Genomic DNA, 19,583 nt, shown 5'->3' on the forward strand with positions numbered 1-19,583 from the left:
GGACATGATGCATTGTGAAGTTATTTTGCCTCCTCTTTTCACAACTCCAAACCCAAGTGTGAGAGGGCACCAGAGAATCACCCATGATGTTTGCGGCCCACCGACATTGCGTTCTCTTCATAGGCACCCGGCACTCAGGCCTGCCGCTGTGCTGTGTTAAAAGAAAAACGTCAGCCAAATTAAATTTACAGGAGTTTAATTGAGCAATGAACAATTTGCGAATTGGGCAGCCCCCAGAATCACAGCAGATTCAGAGAGACTCCAGGTGTGCCTCGTGGTCAGGATAAATTTATAGACCAAAAAAGGGAAGAGGAACACATGTCCAAGTGAAGAAGAGATGGTCAGGGTCAGAAGATGATTCTGTGTTACGGCCATGTCCAAGACCACAACGGCATGGGCAGAGGATGCTACCATGAGCTGGAATGCCGCCACACAAAGTGGCTGACTTTTCAAAGGGGTCACTCATGGAGAACTGCTTGGGGTGGCCTCTTGTCAGCTTGGCCTATGGGAACTCACAGATAAAATCTAGGTCAGGGGATTACAACTCTGCCTTGGGCAATTGCTATTCTGCCATCTCCCATTCCCCATTGGCTCCTGGCCAGTAGATTCTCAAGTCTAGTATATTGAAGATGGTAAGGAGTCAAGATGGTTGAGGAGAAGGAATCATTTGAACCAGAAATGAGACTGAAGTGTTAAATGAATAAGACTGGCATGGTGCGGTGGCTCTCACCTATAATCCCAGCATTTTGGAGGCCAAGGCGGGCAGATCACCTGAGGTCAGGAGTTCGAAACCAGACTGGCCAACATGGTGACACCCCATCTCTACTAAAACTACAAAAATTAGCTGGGCCTGGTGGTGGGCACCTGTAATTCCAGCTACTCGGGAGGCTGAGGCTGGAGAATCACTTGAACCCAGGAGGCAGTGTTTGCAGTGAGTAGAGACTGCGCCATTGCACTCCAGCCTGGGTGACAGAGCAAAACGCCATCTCAAAAAAATAAAACAAAATAAATAAATAAATAAATGAACAAGACTGAATTTTAAAACCAAATGAGTCATTTTTCAAGTGAAAGGAAAGGCTATGTTGTTAGATGAGGTACTCAACCTGGCATAGTCAGTGGAAATTATGGGGCAAATATGTCATTATAAGATTCTTCAACATACCAGGTACATTCTGGTCCCGATCTCATTTACCAAAAGGATAGATAATAATTTCTAATAAAATCAAAGCCCCGCCAGGCACAGTAGCTCATGCCTGTAATCCCAGACTTTGGAAGGCTGAAGTGGGAGGATAACTTGAGCCCAGGAGTTCAAGACTAGCCTGGGCAACAGAGCAAGACTTTGTCTCTAACAAAATTTTAAAAAGTTAGCTGTGTGTGGTGGTGTGCCTGTAGTTCCAGCTACTCAGGAGGCTGAAGTGAGAGGACTGCTTGAACCCAGGAGGTCAAGGCTGCAGTGAGCTGAGATCATGTCACTGCATTGCAGCCTGGGTGACAGATTAAGACCCTGTCTCAAAAAAAAAAAAAGATAGGTCCAAAATGGCTAAAAAAAATGTATATTGTAATATTTCTAACAAAATATTACATATTTTATTATATTTTTATTAGGTATTTTATTACAAGCATGTAATAAGACCTGCTGACTAAGGAAAATAGTATCTGGGGCCAGGCACGGTGGCTCACGCCTATAATCCCAGCACTTTGGGAGGCTGAGGTGGGCAGATCACCTGAGGTCAGGAGTTCGAGACCAGCTTGACCAACATGGTGAAACCCGGTCTCTACTAAAAAATACAAAAAAATTAGCCAGGCGTGGTGGCATGCACCTGTAATTCTACTTAGGAGGCTGAGGCAGGAAAATCGCTTGAAGCTGGGAGGCGGAGGTTGCAGTGAGCTGAGATCACGTCACTATACTCCAGCCTGGGCAACAGAGAGAGAGTCTGTCTCAAAAAATAAAATAAAATAAATATAAAACAAAACAAAACAAAAAGGAAACTAGTATTTGGAACATAGTATGTAACTCAGAACTTCCAGCAATTATATGATATCTACAGTCCATTAGTAGAAGAAAAATAAGCCATGGTTCATGAAGAAACAGAAGCTTTTCCTGGTGCTGAGTTCTCAGAATCTATCACTAGACTCTTATTTATTGTAATGAAGCCTCCCAAAGCTGTTTTTACAGGAAATGCAAACTTGCCTCCCATGTGACTTTGGTGAAAGACCCAGTAAACAACAACAGGCCTGAAAGCGCAGAGCTACAGGAACAAGTCTTCCCAGCCCTATCCTCTACTCAAGGGCGGAATGCAACACACCTGTGGCTTGTTTCTTGCTCAACAATAATGATCTTTTCCTCACAAAGCAGCTCTTAAGCACTAAGCAGGGCTTCCTGTCACTAATCCCCAAAACATTTCTATGGGATAAAAACAGGAGACCAAGGATAGACTCCTGCTAATTTAGAAACATTTTAAAAGATAGCTTGGGTTCAGTCTGCTTATTCCTCCCTGCCTCTACCACCACACACCTAAAGAAAACAAAATTCCTACAGAAAAGCAAACTGTAAAACTCACAACCGCAGCATGAAATGAGGAAGCAATAGGGTGCAGCACAAACTGTAATGTGGAAATGCTACACAGCGTCTCTCTGCTGCCTCCCACCAGCCAGGGCCGGGCTGGGAGCCAGGTCTGAGAAATAGTAGCACATGCCGCCACTCTTTTTGTGGACGGTTGCCACGGCAACCTGCCTCTGCTCAAATGCTGAGCATCTTTCAGCAGTCTCATCCTTATGCTCTTCTGGCCTGGAAGGGACGTATTAGAAAGCAGGTAGGATGAGGGGGTTGGGGGAATACCAAGAGGGTGTATGAAACAAATAGACTGTTGGAGGATCAGGTAAGATGCCTCCCGCTATACTGGAAGTCTCAAGAAAGGGGTAGAAGATGGGTGGGCTCTACATGTAGGTTCCACTCTATCTTCTGCAGCAATTTCAGTCATTCATTCATTTACCCACTTGCTCATTCTTGCATTAAACTAATTTTATGGAGCACCAATCATACTCCAGGCATTATACTGGGCATTGGAGGTGTAATGATGAAAAAGATACCATCCCCCAACTCCCTGCAGGGACCTCATAGTTCACATGGGAGATAGGAGATGCACACACACACACTTGCACACACACACACACACACACACACTCTCAATTAACCATGATATAATGTTATAACTGCAGAAATGAACATACATAAAAAATGTTACAGACTCGGAAAACCAACTGCAATTAATTCTTAGAGTTGAGTGTAAGAAACTGATAAGAGACAACTACATAGAAAGGTTAATACTCGAGTAGGGTCTTGAAGGAGTTTGTTAAATGGAAAAAAAATTTTCCAGACAGGGCACAACACAAACACTTGTGATCGACATGCGACGTATCAAACAGCCGCCAATAATAATAGCACTTGCAGAGTGCTCAGCTACTATTCTATGCGCTTTAGATGTATTATCTAGGCTAACCCTCACAGTGACTCTGTAGAGGAGGTATTGCTCTGCCATTTTACAGAGGTACAGATAAGTAAAAGAACTTGCCCAAGGTTACACTGGTATTTGATATTGGGTGGGAGAACCAGGCTTCTGGCTCCAAAGTTCATGTGCTTAATCTCAGCCTTATGCTTATCCCATTGTTCTGGGAAGGCAAGGTCACAGGAAATACATGGAGAAAGAGGAGAAACAAGAGTTGAGACTGCTGGGAAAAAAAGATGAGGAGTAAATTATCATGCCCTCAAATGCCATTTTAAAAAAATCTGAAGTTTGTGTTTTGGTCGTGAGAAGTCATCATGGTGTTACAATGAAAACTGTATTATTATGGTGATTCTGGAATTCATGTGTAGGATAGAATGGAGGAGAAACAGACTGAAGATTTCAACAGCAGGGACAGTCAGCGAGAGGAAGAGGAAGATCACATGTAGTTTAAAACAAGGCAAGGCCCATGTCATTTGGTTCATCACAGAGCCTGGTACACTACAGGCTTTCAATAAATATTGGTTAAATAAATATTTCAAAGTTATCTTATTTGGCTTTACCTGAAAGCAAATTCTGAAATAAAGGTTCTCATATGAGAGTTTATTTGGAGAGTGTGGGGAACACCAGCAGATTAGAGAAGTGAGACAGGGAAGGAAAGGCAGCCAATAAAGGCCAGGCACTGTGGCTCATGCCTGTAATTCCAGCACTTTGGAAGGATGAGGCAGGTGGACTGTTTGAGCCCAGAAGTTTGAGAGCAGGGCGAAATGGTGAAACCTTATCTCTACAAAAATACAAAAATTATCTGGGTGTGGTGGTGCATGCCTGTAGTCCCAGCTACTCAGAAGGCTGGGTGGGAGGATTGCTTAAGCCTGGGAAGCGAAATTTGCAGTGAGCCAATATCGTGCCACTGCACTCCAGCCAGGGTGACAGAGTGAGACCCTGTCTCAAAAAACAAACAAATAACAAGAACAACAACAAAAAAACCCCCCAGAAAACAAAAGGAAGGTCTAGAGACAGCTTAGTGTTTGCATTATTTGAACATGGTCTCATCAGTTGGCTGCCTGTGATTGAGTGACCCCTGGCTGCTGTCATTGGCGGAGACTCAGCTATTTGTTATAAAAGTATATTTCTAAGTTAAGCTTTCAGTTAGTTTACACACTAAGTTGGCTGCAGTTTGTTAAGTAAGGAGTCAAGTACTGAGGCATCTTCAGGCCAAATCTAGTTTAATTTAACCATTGTGAATGTGTTCTCAGTGGTGAGAAGTTGGTGTTTTAGACTCTTGGATTTTATTATTTGGGCGAACTCCAGAAAACTTCCCAAATAGTATGGGTGGTTTTTGTAGAAGGTTAATTATATTATTCAATGTTGAAAGCTGAAACTCCATCAAGTAACATTTATAACAAAGATTGAGTAGAAAAGAAGGAAGAAGGAGAAGGAAGAGGAAGAGAAAAAGGAGAAAGGAGAAAGAAGGGGGAAAAAAGGCTGCTACTAAAATTGACATCACAGGTCCCAGAGCCAGCTCTTGTATCTGAATGCACAAAACTTAGACTAGTGTCTAAAATTTCTAAATGGTGAGAATGAGATATTAACACGCAATTTGTTTTTCTGGCTGATCATGAAGTTCTCATCTGAAGAAACATTCCTCCCCATTCCCACCTGCCCTCCCACCCTACTCACTCACCTCAGCATCTCTCCCACCTTCCCGCCCCACTGAGATCTTGTCTACCCAAGTTTTTCTGTTTCTCATCACAATTGCATTCTATGAAGGTAGGTCTTCCTCTATTTCCCAATTTGAACAGATAAAAAGTAATGATTCCCAAACTTGCAAGGCAACTGTGTCTGCCCCAGGGAAGGATCAAAGGAAATTAGCCCATGGAGTCTGTTCTGTTATACAAAAACCATGGGTTTTTGTTCCAAAGCATGACTCCAGGGGTACCGCAGAGACTGATGCCATGGCTATGTGGTTAAAGCATGAGTAAGTACCTCAGAAAGTATGATGTCATCAAGGCACTTTTCAAGCCTTAAGATAACCTTGCAAATATAGCCACCATGTCTAACTTGTCAGAACTTTATCAATGGCAGAATGGCATGGAAAGAAGCAGGTGGCTAACCTGTTTCCTAGAGTCACATGGGAGCTTCAGAGACCTGCTGAAAGGAGAACTGTCTTAGCTTTGCTCCCTCAGTCATTGCATGCCTCCTTTGGCAAACCTTGAAATTCCCTCTAGTAACCTTATAAGGAATTGAAAATTATAGCCAACATCGAAACACAAGTGGATGTATTTAACAAGTGAATATCAAATTTAAACCTGTCAAAACAAAGATAATTGAAAATCATGTGAACACCACAGTGTGAGTAAAAATTCAACCACTTTCAAGACTGTCACTTTCCAGACATTGCCTCATTGACTCTCACTTCAGGAGAGAGGAGAGTTATGGCAAGCTATGAATATTTCTTGTCCCTGGACAGAATGGAAAAGTACGGCTGATGTTGGAAATCTTGCCTTTTGAAAAGCATAGCAGGATTACTAAAAACATCAAGAATCACCAAACTAAGGTGAATGCAAAAAGAAAGAAGCAGTTATTGCGAGACCACAAGTATCTTTTGAGAGTAGACAGTGAGAGACAGTCTTTTACAGAGCAGAGTATCAAATGAAGCTCATTAGGCCTGGCAAGGCACATTAAAGAAACATTCAGACCAGGCACTGACTCACTGAAGGCAGCTCAGGTGTGGTCCACGGTACCAGGTTCTCCCTGAGGTTGTGACTACCAATTAGATGGTGATGGAAAGTATGGTGAGCTAACCGTCAATGTCTTCAAAGGCCTCTGGAGCAAAGCCACAGTGTTCTAACCAGGTGTGCACAGAGAATATTTTTCTGATCCACAGCCAGAACACAATGTAGGCCTGAAAGATAACCTGTGACTGAGCCAGTCAACCTGTTGTAAACGGGTTAGTACTATAATCTCCCTAGATGAGTAAGTGCTCTACCACTACTATTTATTTATACTTTAATTCCAACAATTAGCAAAAAGATAAAAGAAATTGGGAGGACAATATAGAAGATGGTTAAGAAGGCCGAGTATGGTGGGTCACACCTGTAATTCCATCACTATAGGAAGCCGAGGTGGGTGGATCGCTTGAGCTTAGGAGTTTAAGACTAGCCTGGGTAGCATGGCAAAATCTCATCTCTACAAAAAAATACAAAAATTAGCCAGGCATGGTGGCATGTGCCTGTAGTCCCAGCTACTCAAGAGGATGATGTGGGAGAATCACTTGAACCCAGGAATTCAAGGCTGCAGTGAGCCGTGATTGCATGCCTGGGTGACAGAGCAAGACCTTGTTAAAAAAAAAAAAAAGAAAAGAAGAAGAAGAGGAAGTTGGTTAAATTCAGACTGCCTGTTCTGAATCCAAGGCTCTGTCACTTATTAGCATTAAATCATGGGCAAATAATGATTCTAGGCCTCAGCTTCCTCATTCACAAAATTGGAATTTTACAGGGTTTTGATAATGATTAAATATGGTAACAGATGCGAAGAACTTAATACAATACCTCTCAGTAAATGGGAACTATTATCATTATACTAATAACACATATATCGGAAAGAGTAAAACTGATGTGGGAATTGAAAATTAAATATGGAGGTGTGTGTTTTGGGAGGGGGTGGTAAATGCTAGTTATTATATTAGCCCTAGTTAGGCAAATATGATTACTTTGATTGGATGTTATATTTAGCTTCGAGTTTCCTAAAATCTAAGGAAAAATAAAAATCATTATAGACCAAATGATTCTCATTTTGTTATTAAATACAACATTAATATATAGTTTATTCTCAATCAACTTTTGTGGAATGCCAGAAAAATTGCTGCTCAATATAGAACCCTAAGCCAGGTGTCTTACTTTTCTACTTGCCTCTTTTTTTTCAACTTTAACCTTAAGACATTTGGAAAATTAATAAAATTCAGGAATTTACTAATATTTGTGCCTTCCCATAGTTCAAGTACTTAGCTTTAGTTTTTTTTTGTTTGGTTTTTATCAAAGTCTTAATGGCTAGTTTCCTTTATTTTAACTTAAATAAACACTAAATCAAAAGCATTTTTCCTTGAGGCTTCCAGAATGGTGAAATAAAAAGTCTCTCTCCAGCAAAACAATTTAACTTGTGAAAATAATTTTTAAAAAATCATTTAACTTTAGGAGGCTGCACTGAGAGGACTGCTTGACCCAGAGTTCAAGACTAGCCTGGGTGACAAAGTAAGACCCCCATCTCCACAAAAATTAAAATTAGCTATGCATGGTGGTGCACGCCTGTGGTCCCAGCTACTTGGGAGGCTGAGGCAGGAGGATCTCTTGAGCCTGGAAGGTAGAGGCTGCAGTGAGCTATGATTGTACCATTGCACTTCAGCCTGGGTGACAGAGCAAGATCCTATCTCAAAAATAACAGCAGCAACAACAACAACCATTTAAAGTCTCTGGAATTTGTCTCAAGAACATATGGCAAACGAAGATCACTCAAGAAAGTCAATTAGGAATCTCAGTAAGAGAGTGTCTGTGGCATTTCAGCCATGGCCTGGCCTGCTAACCTTCCCTGCAGTGCCATGTTACCAAAGCTCTACCCTGCAAGTGCTGCTCCTGGCAGGCACAGATAATGAGATGGGGGCTCCCTTGTCCCTCCGCTCCCATTCTGGGCTATGGTCTCACTCTAAGAGAGGTGGACTGCCAACATTTCTCAAATATATACATTTTCTCCTGTTAGTCTGCCTGCTGTAAATTTATTTGATAGTCTCAGTTATTTATTATTATTATTATTCTTTTGAAACAGGGTCTTGTTCTGTCAATCAGGCTGGAGTGCAGTGGTACAATCATGGCTCACTGTGGTCCTGAGTTCATGAGTTCAAGTGATCCTCCTGCCACAGCTTACTGAGTAGCTGGGACAACAGGCATGTGCCACCACATCCAGTTATTTTTTTATTTTTAATTTTATTTTCACAGAGACAGGGCCTTACTATGTTGCCCAGGCTAGTCTTGAACTCTTGGGCTCAACTGATCTTCCTGCCTCAGCCTCTCAGACTGCTGGGATTACAGGCATGAGCCACTGCGCCTAGCCCGTCTGAACTATTGAACCCTCAGAGAAGAGAGGGAAATTATTAAAAACTTTGAGAAGAATGGAAAGAAAAACAGAACAAAACATATGTCATGTAGCTAAAGCAGTGCTCCAAGATAAATTTATAGTTGTAAATGCCTATATTAACAAAGAAGAAAGATCACAAATCAATCACCTAAACCTCTACCTTAAGAAACTAGAAAAAAAGAGCAAACAGCCCAAAGCAAACAGAAGGAAATAATGATTAGAGGAGAATAAGTGAAACAGGGAATAGAAGAGCAGTAGAGAAAACCAACTGATGTGGTTTGGCTTTGTGTCCTCACCCAATCTCATCTTGAATTGTAATCCCCAGGTGTTGAGGAAGGAACTGGTGGGAGGTGACTGGATCATGGGAGCAGTTTCCCCCATGCTGTTCTAGTGATAGTGAGTGAGTTCTCATGAGATCTGATGATTTTATAAGTGTTTGGCCAGTTCCTCCTTTGCTTGCTTCTTCCTGCTGCTGCCTTGTGAAGAAGATGCTTGCTTCCCCTTTGCCCTCCGGCATGATTGTAAGTTTGCTGAGGCCTCCCCAGCCACGCAGAATAGTGAGTCAATTAAACCTCCTTTATTTATAAATTACTCAGTCTTGGGTAGTGTCTTTATAGCAATGGACTAATACACCAACAAAGCCAAAAGTTGGTTCTTTGTAATGATCAACAAAATTGACAAATCTTCAGCTGGACTGACTAAGAAAAAAAAGGAAGACTCAAATTATTATTATTATTATTATTTATTATTATTATTAACATCATCATTATTATTATTAAGACAGAGTCTCATGCTCTGTCCCCCCGGCTGGAGTGCAGTGGCATGATATTGGCTCACTGCAACCTCCGCCTCCTGGGTTCACGCCATTCTCCTGCCTCAGCCTCCCGAGTAGCTGGGACTACAGGCGCCCGCCACCTCGCCCAGCTAGTTTTTGTATTTTTAGTAGAGATGGGGTTTCACCATGTTAGCCAGGATGGTCTCGATCTCCTGACCTCGTGATCTGCCTGCCTCGGCCTCCCAAAGTGCTGGGATTACAGGCATGAGCCACCACACCCGGCAAAGACTCAAATTATTAAGAACAGGGGGTAGACATACCACCAACCTTACATGAATGACAGGGATTATCAGGACTCTAAGGGACTATTATGCCAACAAATTAGAAAATATATGCGCAATGACCTTGCTTATAATGGAAAAAGATCAGAAGTCATCTCTATGTCCATAAATTGGGGACGGAGTAGATGCATATGTAAAAATATCAATAGACCTACATGACATACTGTTGAATTTTAAAAAGCAAGTTGTAGATAAATATGTTTAGTATAATGTCTTCTTTTTTTTTTTTTTTGAGATGGAGTTTTTCTCTGTTGTTTAGGCTCGAGTGCAGTGGTACGATCTTGGCTCAGTGCAGCCTTCACTTCCCGGGTTTGAGCAATTCTCCTGTCTCAGCCTCCCAAATAGCTGGGAATACAGATGCCTACCACCATGTCTGGCTAATTTTGTATTTTTAGTGGACACAAGGTTTCACTGTGTTGGCCAGGCTGGTCTTGAACTCCTGGCCTCAAGTGATCTGCCCACTTTGGCCTCCCAAAGTGCTGCGATTATAGGCGTGAGCCACTGCACCTGAACCAGTATAATATCTTTTATGTAAATATACACTGAGTGATATTCTGAAGTTTCTATGGGTAGGTGTAGGTGTGTGTGTGTGTGTGTGTATGTGCGTGCGTGCACGTATGGGGAAGGACGCGCACCGGAACTAATAACAGTTTAACAGAGAGAAGGTGGTGAAGCACCAGGGCTGGGAGTTAGAGGTGGGGGAAAAAGGAGGAAAACTGTATCTTTATTTATAATGGTTCATATTTTTGAAGGAAAATATATTTCTCTGTATAGTTTGTGAAATATGAATTGCTTTTTAAGAAAATAATAGCTTAATAAATGGTGCCCAAATCTTGATTCATTTAGGAAATTACAAATTTGGTGGTTTTACATGGATGTGGACTTGGATAAAAATGAACATTTTTTTTTTTTTTTTTCTTTTTTTTGTGAGACGGAGTCTCGCTCTGTCGCCCGGGCTGGAGTGCAGTGGCCAGATCTCAGCTCACTGCAAGCTCCGCCTTCCGGGTTCACGACATTCTCCTGCCTCAGCCTCCCGAGTAGCTGGGACTATAGGCGCCCGCCACGTCGCCCGGCTAGTTTTTTGTATTTTTTAGTAGAGACGGGGTTTCACAGTGTTAGCCAGGATGGTCTCGATCTCCTGACCTCGTGATCCGCCCGTCTCGGCCTCCCAAAGTGCTGGGATTACAGGCTTGAGCCACCGCGCCCGGCCTAAAAGTGAACATTAAAAACATTTTTTTCTACATTTGCTTATACATATGAGTATATTTGCCACTGTCAGGTCTAAATGAAAAAGGCTTTAAAAACACTTCTTTATATGAAAACTTCTTTATATGAAAAATAAAGATTAAACACAAAAGATTAAAATAAATGCTAACAAACAGAAAGCTCATTTGAACACTGATGTAGTTCTGAATCTATAAAATATCTATTACTTCATTAAAGGCTCAAATGTAATGTCTAGAGGAACAAATTGGCTTATAGTTTAAAATGACAGACCAGTGAATTTGCCTAGTTTCCTAGACCCTAATGATGCAGATGCTGAGTGTAGCTTTAGGCATTTTTCAACACCAAGCCTTCAGAATGAAAAAGTACATGGCTCATTGCCAAATACTTTTGCCAAGTCCCAATTTACAAGCACTATTCAGCTCATTTGCACTTCTATCTTGATCCTGAGTGTTGGTCTATTAAGAAATAATAAAATCATGACATTGTTCCTTGGGTAGAGAGAGCCATGACCTTGGTAAATCTCATCCCTGGGAACAAAAATATCCAGAAATGTCTTTAAACTTTCATTTTCTATTGAATTGAACACTTCCTATGGGAACCTCCTAGGTTCATCCCAAAAGGCAGGATTTCCTCATTGAGATAAGTCATGAATGCCAGAGTCTCATTCTTTCTCAATTATTTGATCAAAAAAATCATAGCTATTAATAGTTAGAATAAAATAGTTCAGAAAATAGAAGAAAATAGTTCAGCCCTAATTTCGCTTTTCATTCTAAATAGGGGAGGATTTGCTAGTGCTCACTTCTCTGAGTGCTTGAATTAATCATCCCAAGTGTCTCCTATCAATAAATGTAGAATAGACTTCTACAGGCTGAGAGTTAGGGTCTAAAATTAAGGATAAGTTATATATTCAAGAAACTCTGGTATCAGTATAAAAGAATTATGAAACTCAGGAAAGGAGTTAGTAGGAGCCATCATCAACAGATTGCTGAAGGAAGAGATGACAGTGAACCTCTGTTGTTTTTGTCTGCTCAGAATCAATTCCTTTCTTCTGGTGATAGGATCCTGAGTACTTTTGCAGAACCATCCCTCTTCCACTCTCAGTTCATGAGGTTCAAGTTGGACTATTCTGACCACCTGGCTCTAGGAGTGGGCACATGACTCAGATTGGGCCATTAGAGAATTCCATACCTCAAGTTAAAGTAATAGATTCATGGATGAGATGGTCACTTGACCCACACCAAGCTAATGAGAATCCAGGAGGTTTCTGGCACTGCTGGGGAAAACGTGCTATGTCTTGTGTTGGTAGAACTTCATTCTGAAGCTCTGCGTAGTCCTGTTTACAGAGACTGCCTACCAGAAAATAAAGCCAACATTGAGAAGAGCTAGGCCAAGGGAAGGTGACAGTATCCTGATGGCATTTTGTGAGACCTGAAGTTAGCATCATGCCTTGAACTTCTCAGTTACATGGATCATTTTAATTTCCTTTGTAATTTGAATGAGTTTTTGGCCACTGACCACCAAAATAATTTTGACTGATACACCAGTAATGCAGTGTATTTAGGTGTTAAGCAAGCCTTTCCAGAGGCTGCCCTTCTACTCTGCTTATCTAAGTCCTATTTCTTTTCAAAGACCAATTAAAATATTGTCTTATCCTTGCAGCCTTTTAAAATCCCATCAGACCTTTGTGAATCCCTCCTCCTTTTAATTTCCAAAAGCATTTGTTTTCAATTGTCAATTATTATCCCTGCTCATTTTATTTTAAATATATTCACACATCCTCTCTCTCCATATTGATTATGGTAAAATCCCAAGGTTAAGAACCACATGTAGTAATGCATTCCTTTATCTCAGTGCTTTCAGTAGATTACGGCTTCAGTAAATGTTTGCTGATACATTGTAAGAGCTGCAGTATCTGTGATCCAGTTTTGTGTTCCATCTCAACTAACCCCAACACATGGCCAACATATACACTTACCCTCAACCCAACACATATACACCATGTATACAGACCCCTAAACATATGCACATTCTGAAGTCACTGATGCAGGGTGAGCTCCTTTTTATGTATTGCCCTAAAGACCTATTTGGCGGAGCAAAGGGAGAGTGGGGAGAGGGAGAGCATCAGGAAGAATAGCTGATGCATGCTAAGCTTAATACCTAGGTGATGGGATGATCCTTGCAGCTAACCACCCTGGCACATGTGTAGCTATGTAACAAACCTGCACGTCCTGCACATGTACCCAAAAACTTAAAATAAAAGTTGAAGAAAAAAAATAAAAGATCCTATTTGGGAGAGGACAATTCTAGTAACTAAGTTCCTTAGGATTCAGAAATGGCTGAATGACAAGGATAGAAGTGCATGGTTTCCTCATGCCCATCTCAACTGACATGAAAAGGAATGATGAGGGGAAAAGCCGTGTTGAGGAGAAAGGCAAGTCTGAGTGAGTAGTCTCTAACCCAGGGGAAGACCTGTGCCCCGTAGCCGGCACTAGAGTAAAAACAGTAAAATGATTTTTTGCTGCATCATAAGTACATGTTAGAGCAAACACCCAGGCACAGGCCTTGAAATAAATTATACAGGACTTGTAAGGAGCAGGATTTGGGCGGGTGAGAATTTTAATGGTAATGAAAATATGACTCAGGTCTTGGCTCTCCCCTAAGGCCTTTCCAACTCTCTGACCTGGGTTTCATCATTGCTCTGCTGCGTGGAAAGAAGAGACTTGAGCGGAGTCCCATGGAGCGAAGTGTTTTTCCTTTCCCTTTCTTCCAGCTTCTCTGGGTGAGTGGGGTGAAAAGTTATATAAGGTGATGTCTACCAGAGTGGTGAAAGGGAAAATCTTCACCAAAAGAAAAAAATGAGGCCGGGCGTCGTGGCTCACGCCTGTAATCCCAGCACTTTGGGAGGCCGAGGCAGACGGATCACCTGAGGTCAGGTGTTCAAGACCAGCCTGACCAAAATGGTGAAACCCTCCCCGCCTTCACTAAACAAAAAACAAAACAAAACAAGTTAGCCCAGTGTGGTGGCAGACGCCTGTGGTCCCAGCTACTCAGGAGGCTGAGGCAGGAGAATCACTTGAACCTAGGAGGTAGAGGCTGCAATGGACCAAGATTGTGCCATTGCACTCCAGCCTGGGCAACAAAGTGAGACTCTCTCAAAAAAAAAAAAAAAAAAAAAGAAAAGAAAAAGAAAACAAAATGAATTAAAAAAATTAAACAAAACAGTCAAGAAGTGGGAACACTTAAGGTCTAGCAGTCACTGAGGGGAGGTGTTTCAGTAGCTACTACTATTGCAGTGAGTATCAAAGAGACTCTTCCTGGTAGAATTTCACAAATAGTCATAGAATAGCTCGCCTTTACTGTAGATGTGTAATGTCCTAGGTACTACATTAGCGCTTTACATTTGTCTCCTCACTCAACCTCTCCTTACCTGTGTGTGAGGTTGTATCAACATTCTGATTCTTACAGATGGGGAAACTGAGGCTTATAGAGAGTAAGAAGCTCTTTTAATACTACACAGCAAGTGAGCAATGGAAACAGTCTTAGAGTTCAAGATCCTTTTATTCCATCCTTTTAACCTCTCCAAAATATGAAATAAGATGGTACTCAGAGAAATACCTTTGCTCTTTCCTTGGCAAAAAATCTTAGGGAAGCTACATTATAAAGAAACAAAAATAGATATTCGTCCTGGTGTCTAAAAATCCCAAGTGCCCAAAGTCTAAATATAGTGTAAACAGTTTCTCCTTATCCACAGTTTTGCTTTCTGAGGTTTCAGTTACCTGCAGTCAACTGTGGTCTGAAAATCTTACAGTATTTTTAGAGAAAGAGAGACATGACATTCACATAATCTTTTTTTTTTTTTTTTTTTTTTGAGACAGAGTTTCTCTCTTGTTGCCCAGGCTGGAGTGCAAATGGCGCGATCTCGGCTCACTGCAACCTCCTCCTCCCAGGTTCAAGCAATTCTCCTGCCTCAGCCTCTGGAGTAGCTGGGATTAAAGGCATTCACCACCATGCCTGGCTAATTTTGTATTTTTAGTAGAGACAGCTGTCTCCATGTTAGTCAGGCTGGTCTAGAACTCCCGACCTCAGGTGATCCGCCCGCCTTGGCCTCCCAAAGTGCTGGGATTACAGGTGTGAACCACTGCGCCTGGCCTTTTTTTTTTTTTTTCTTGAGTGCAGTGGCATGATCTTAGCTCACTGCAACTTCTGCCTCCCAGGTTCAAGCAATTGTCATGTCTCAGCCACCCAAGTAGCTGGGATTACAGGCATGTGCCACCACACCCAGCTAGTTTTTGTATTTTTTTTTAGAACAGAACAATAAACACCTTTATTACACGGGTGAAGACAAAACAAGGATTTATTTGCCTTTCCGGGCCTTGATCTTCCTAAGATAGAACTCCAACTCTTTGCCCTCTAGCACATAGCCATCTGCTCGGCCACACTGTCCCGGCCTGGAAGCAATGCATGCAAGAAGCTTGCCCTGCTGGAACTGCTCCTCCAGGAGACTGCTGATTTTGGCATTCTTTTTCCTTTCGTCATATTTCTTCTGAATTTTTTTTAGATCGTTTTTTGTTTAAAATCTCTTCTTCCTCAGGAGTCAGCTTGGCTCCCTTCTTGCGGCCCAGAGGCAGCGCGTAGTGGGACTTGTACCACTGTCGGTACGGTGTGCTGTCGATGAGCACGATGCAATTCTTCACCAGAGTCTTGGTACGGACCAGCTCATTATTAGATGCATTGTAGACAACATCAATGATCCTTATTTTACGAGTACAACCTGCTCACAGGAGAAATTTGGCATCAAGTAAACTAGAGGACAAATGGCTCTGGCACACTCCTCCAGGTTCTTCAGCCCCATGAGGCACTCTGAGCCCCAGGAGAAATTCCCTACGTCCAGCCTCAGGGCACGGTATTTCTTCTTACCTCCCCGCACACGGACTGTGTGGATGCGGCGGGGGCCAATCTTGGTGTTGGCAGCCGGGCGCCCCAACTCATACTTCCGCTTCTTGTGGTAGGGCTTTCTCTTGCCCCCGGTTTTGCGGCGCTTGTGCCAGTTGTCCCGAGAAATGCCCATCGCTCGGCGCTGGCTGGAAAGAGCAGTTTTTGTATTTTTAGTGGAGATGGAGTTTTGCCATGTTGGCCAGGCTGGTCTCAAACTTCTGGCCTCAATTAATCCGCCTGCCTCAGCCTCCCAAGGTGCTGGGATTACAGGCGTGAGCCACTGCACCTGGACCACATAACTTGTATTTTAGTATATTGTTATAATTGTGTTATTTTATTATTAGTTACTTTTGTTAATCTCTTACTGTGCCTAATTTAGAAATTAAACTTTATCATGGGTATGTATGTATAGGAAAAAACATAGTATACATAGGGTTCCGTATTAGCTGCAGTCTTATCCACTGGGGATCTTGGCACACATTCCTTGCCGATAAGGGGGAACTACTGTAAGTGGCTTCAAGTGACTTTTACAGATCAGTCGAAACCCTCAGCTCCTAGTATATATCCATCCTGGCTTCTTCCCTCTTTGCTTTGCATGGAGCTTGCTCTGAGTAACTTGTTTTCACTCATAACTTCTGTATTAAAACACATGAGGGTGGCCAGGCCAGATGGCTCATGCCTGTACGCCTGTAATCCCAGCACTTTGTGAGGCCAAGGCTGGAGGATCACTTGAGCCCAGGAATTTGAGACCAGCCTGGGCAACATGGTGAGACCACATCTCTACAAAGAATAAACAAAATCAGCCAGATGTGGTGGTGTGCACCTGTGGTCCCAGCTACTCAGGGATCTAACAAGGGAGATTCTCTTGAGCCTAGGAGGTTGAATCTGCAGTGAGTAGTGTTTGTCGCCCAGCCTGGGTGGCAGAGCAAGACTCTGTCTCAAAAAACAAATGAACACACCCACAAAAAAACCACCACCACCACTACCAAAATAAACAGATGAGGGTGTGGGACACCCTTTAATTTTGTTTTTCTTAAACTATCTCTACTTTGAGTTCTGGAAAATTGAATGATGCTTTCTCTCTTCCAGTTGCACTTAGGGATCTTGTGATCCAGTTCAGTTATAAGCCACTTAAAAGCTTACGTGAGATAGAAGCTCCAGCATGTTCGTGAAGGCAGCTCATATAACCAAGATCACCTCCTTCCCTTTTCCTTTTCCCACATGCTGACTCCAAATAGATTTTTTGTCCTTTTGTTTTTATTTTTTAGAGAGTGTCTCACTCTGTCAGCTCACTAGAGCCTGGACCTCCTAGACACAAAGTCTTCCTGCCTCAGCCTCCCAAAGCAATGAAATTACAAGCATGAGCCACTGTACCAGGCTGCCAAGTGGTTTTTACTAGGAATCAGGACTTTTAAGACCGACAGTGACACAGAAATGGACACTTGCTTTACCCTGCTGGAGCTCATCGGGGACAATGGCAGCCTGTTGGGCATGCTCACCATGCCAGACCACAGACCAGGGTCTCAGTTTCCCTCTGGAATTCCACTACAAGCAGATCGTATCAGTGAGTGCTTAAACACAGAGGCATGAATAGAACAGCTCACTGTCTCATTACTTTAAGCACCACGCTTGAGAATTCCAAGTCATCAGAAGAACTCAACCTGTTCCCAAGCCTTTTGTTGCCATCTCCTAAATCCTGCAAGTCCTGCTCCTTAAACGAAAGGGCTGGGGATTTCAGAAAGGGTGAAGGAAACAGTGTTCTTGAATCAGAAACAAGAACAAGGCACACAGGAACTTTTTCCTGACCTTCAATTTAATCACTTTCGTACCAAGGAGGTAAGAGCATTCACATTTTAATTTTCAAGGAAATGTTTGATCTCAGTTTTCAGGTTCTTCCTGCTTGACTGAGTGTCCTCATTCTGCTCAGAAAAAAAAAAGACCGCGATGACACAGATCTGCCCTCTAGTGGGCAACGAAAATAATGTAACATATGAAGAAAGACGAGCCTCCAGGGAATTAAGATGACTTTTTAACTTTGCTGCATTTCCCCTAACTGACCAGCAGACTTGAGTTTTTGCCAACACCGCTCAAACCGAACCTGCAGACCATGTCTACAAGAAGTTGATCTTTTTCTTGATAAAAACAATCACTGGTGGGAGAAAAAAGAGGGGACATCAGAAAACACTGGGTTTGGAGCGAGCTGTGCATGGCAATGAAGAGTCATGTGACTTTCGATCTCACCAATCATCAGCTATCTCATATGTCAAACTGGGATAATAGTACCTATTATCATAGAAGTGCAGTGAGAATCGAGGACATCTGGAGCACATTATTTGTGCTAATTGTGCTTCATCAAGCCATGTGACTTTGGCTGGAGTGCAGTGGGGCGATCTCCGCTCACTGCAAGCTCCACCTCCTGGGTTCAAGCGATTCTCCTGCCTCAGCCTCCAGAGTAGCTGAGACTACAGACGCAAGCCACCACCCCTGGCTAATTTTTGTATTTTTAGTAGAGACGGGGTTCCACTTTATTGGCCAGGCTGGTCTCAGACTCCTGACCTCAAGTGATCACCCGCCTTGGCCTCCCAAAGTGCTGAGATTACAGGCGTGAACCACCGTGCCCGTTCAAGTCTCGTGACTTTAAAGAGAAGATACCATTATAAAATGAAGGCAGAAGAAGGGCGAAAACAAAGGCACCATCCTGGCTAACACGGTTAGGCTGAGGCAGAAGAATGGCGTGAACCCGGGAGGCGAAGCTTGTGCAGTGATCCGAGATCGCACCACTGCACTCCAGCCTGGGTGACAGAGCGAGACTGTCTCAAAAATAAATAAATAAATAGATAAATAAATAAAAAGAAAACAAAGGCACCTAGAAAGAAGCCCAAGCCCACCCACAGAGAATCCTTAAAGACACAAATTCATATTTCTTGCTTAAATCTTAATTCAATCTGATTCCACAAATAGGTTTACTCTAATACAGTTATCTGCGGTACAACTATTGAAATCTAAAGAAAGAAAAAGTGACTTTCCTTCTGGTGTCTGCAACGTAAATGAAAATTAAAGCCTGGATATATGATTGTCTTCTCTGACTTAGTTTGCAATGAAGTCAGCCCACCAAAATACAAACTTTTACCTAAAACTCTTTTTAGAAACTTTTAACACATACATTTTAAAAAATTCTCTCACCTCCTACTTAACCTGAAATCTTGCTTAGAAACAAAGCTAAACTTGGAGTGACTTTTCTTTAGCTACAATTCCCAAGTTCAAAAAAAATCAAACAAAATTAAAAACTACTGATGTTTGTTGTTAAAAAAAAATTAAAAAGCAGCCATCCTCCCATATCTGCAAATCCCACTGTAAAAAAAATCAAATTCTTTTCTAAACTCCGAAAGAAGATCTAAACTCTGACACTCTGACCTCAGGACCCAACGTTAAAAAATAAATCTTAGCATTCAGTCTTCTGTGACTTTTTTTTTCAAGATTATCTAAATTTGGCTTATTATGAAGACAAGGACAACCGTTCAATACTTATTTATTCCCCAATTAATTCACTCAGACATGCCAAAGCTCTGTACACATGATAATGTCTGACATTTCTTGCTTTCTCTGGTATAATAGGAAACTTGACATTTCAACAAAAAAGATAAAACGAGGTCATATATCATAAGACTATTAAAT

At 42.1% G+C, this 19,583-nt stretch overlaps 1 pseudogene across 1 annotated transcript; it reads right to left on the reverse strand.

Annotated features, from left to right (window-relative positions):
* Positions 1-15,267: 15,267 nt before the first annotated feature.
* LOC117084272 lies at positions 15,268-16,070 on the reverse strand (annotated as a pseudogene). The gene is made up of 2 exons (XR_004437380.1): positions 15,831-16,070; positions 15,268-15,744 (listed from the first exon to the last, which is right to left on the reverse strand). The product of XR_004437380.1 is annotated as a 40S ribosomal protein S8-like (transcript).
* Between the last annotated feature and the right edge of the window lie 3,513 nt (positions 16,071-19,583).

Source organism: Trachypithecus francoisi, unplaced genomic scaffold (genome assembly GCF_009764315.1).
Source record: "Trachypithecus francoisi isolate TF-2019V2 unplaced genomic scaffold, Tfra_2.0 Lachesis_group0, whole genome shotgun sequence".
NCBI lineage: Eukaryota > Metazoa > Chordata > Mammalia > Primates > Cercopithecidae > Trachypithecus > Trachypithecus francoisi.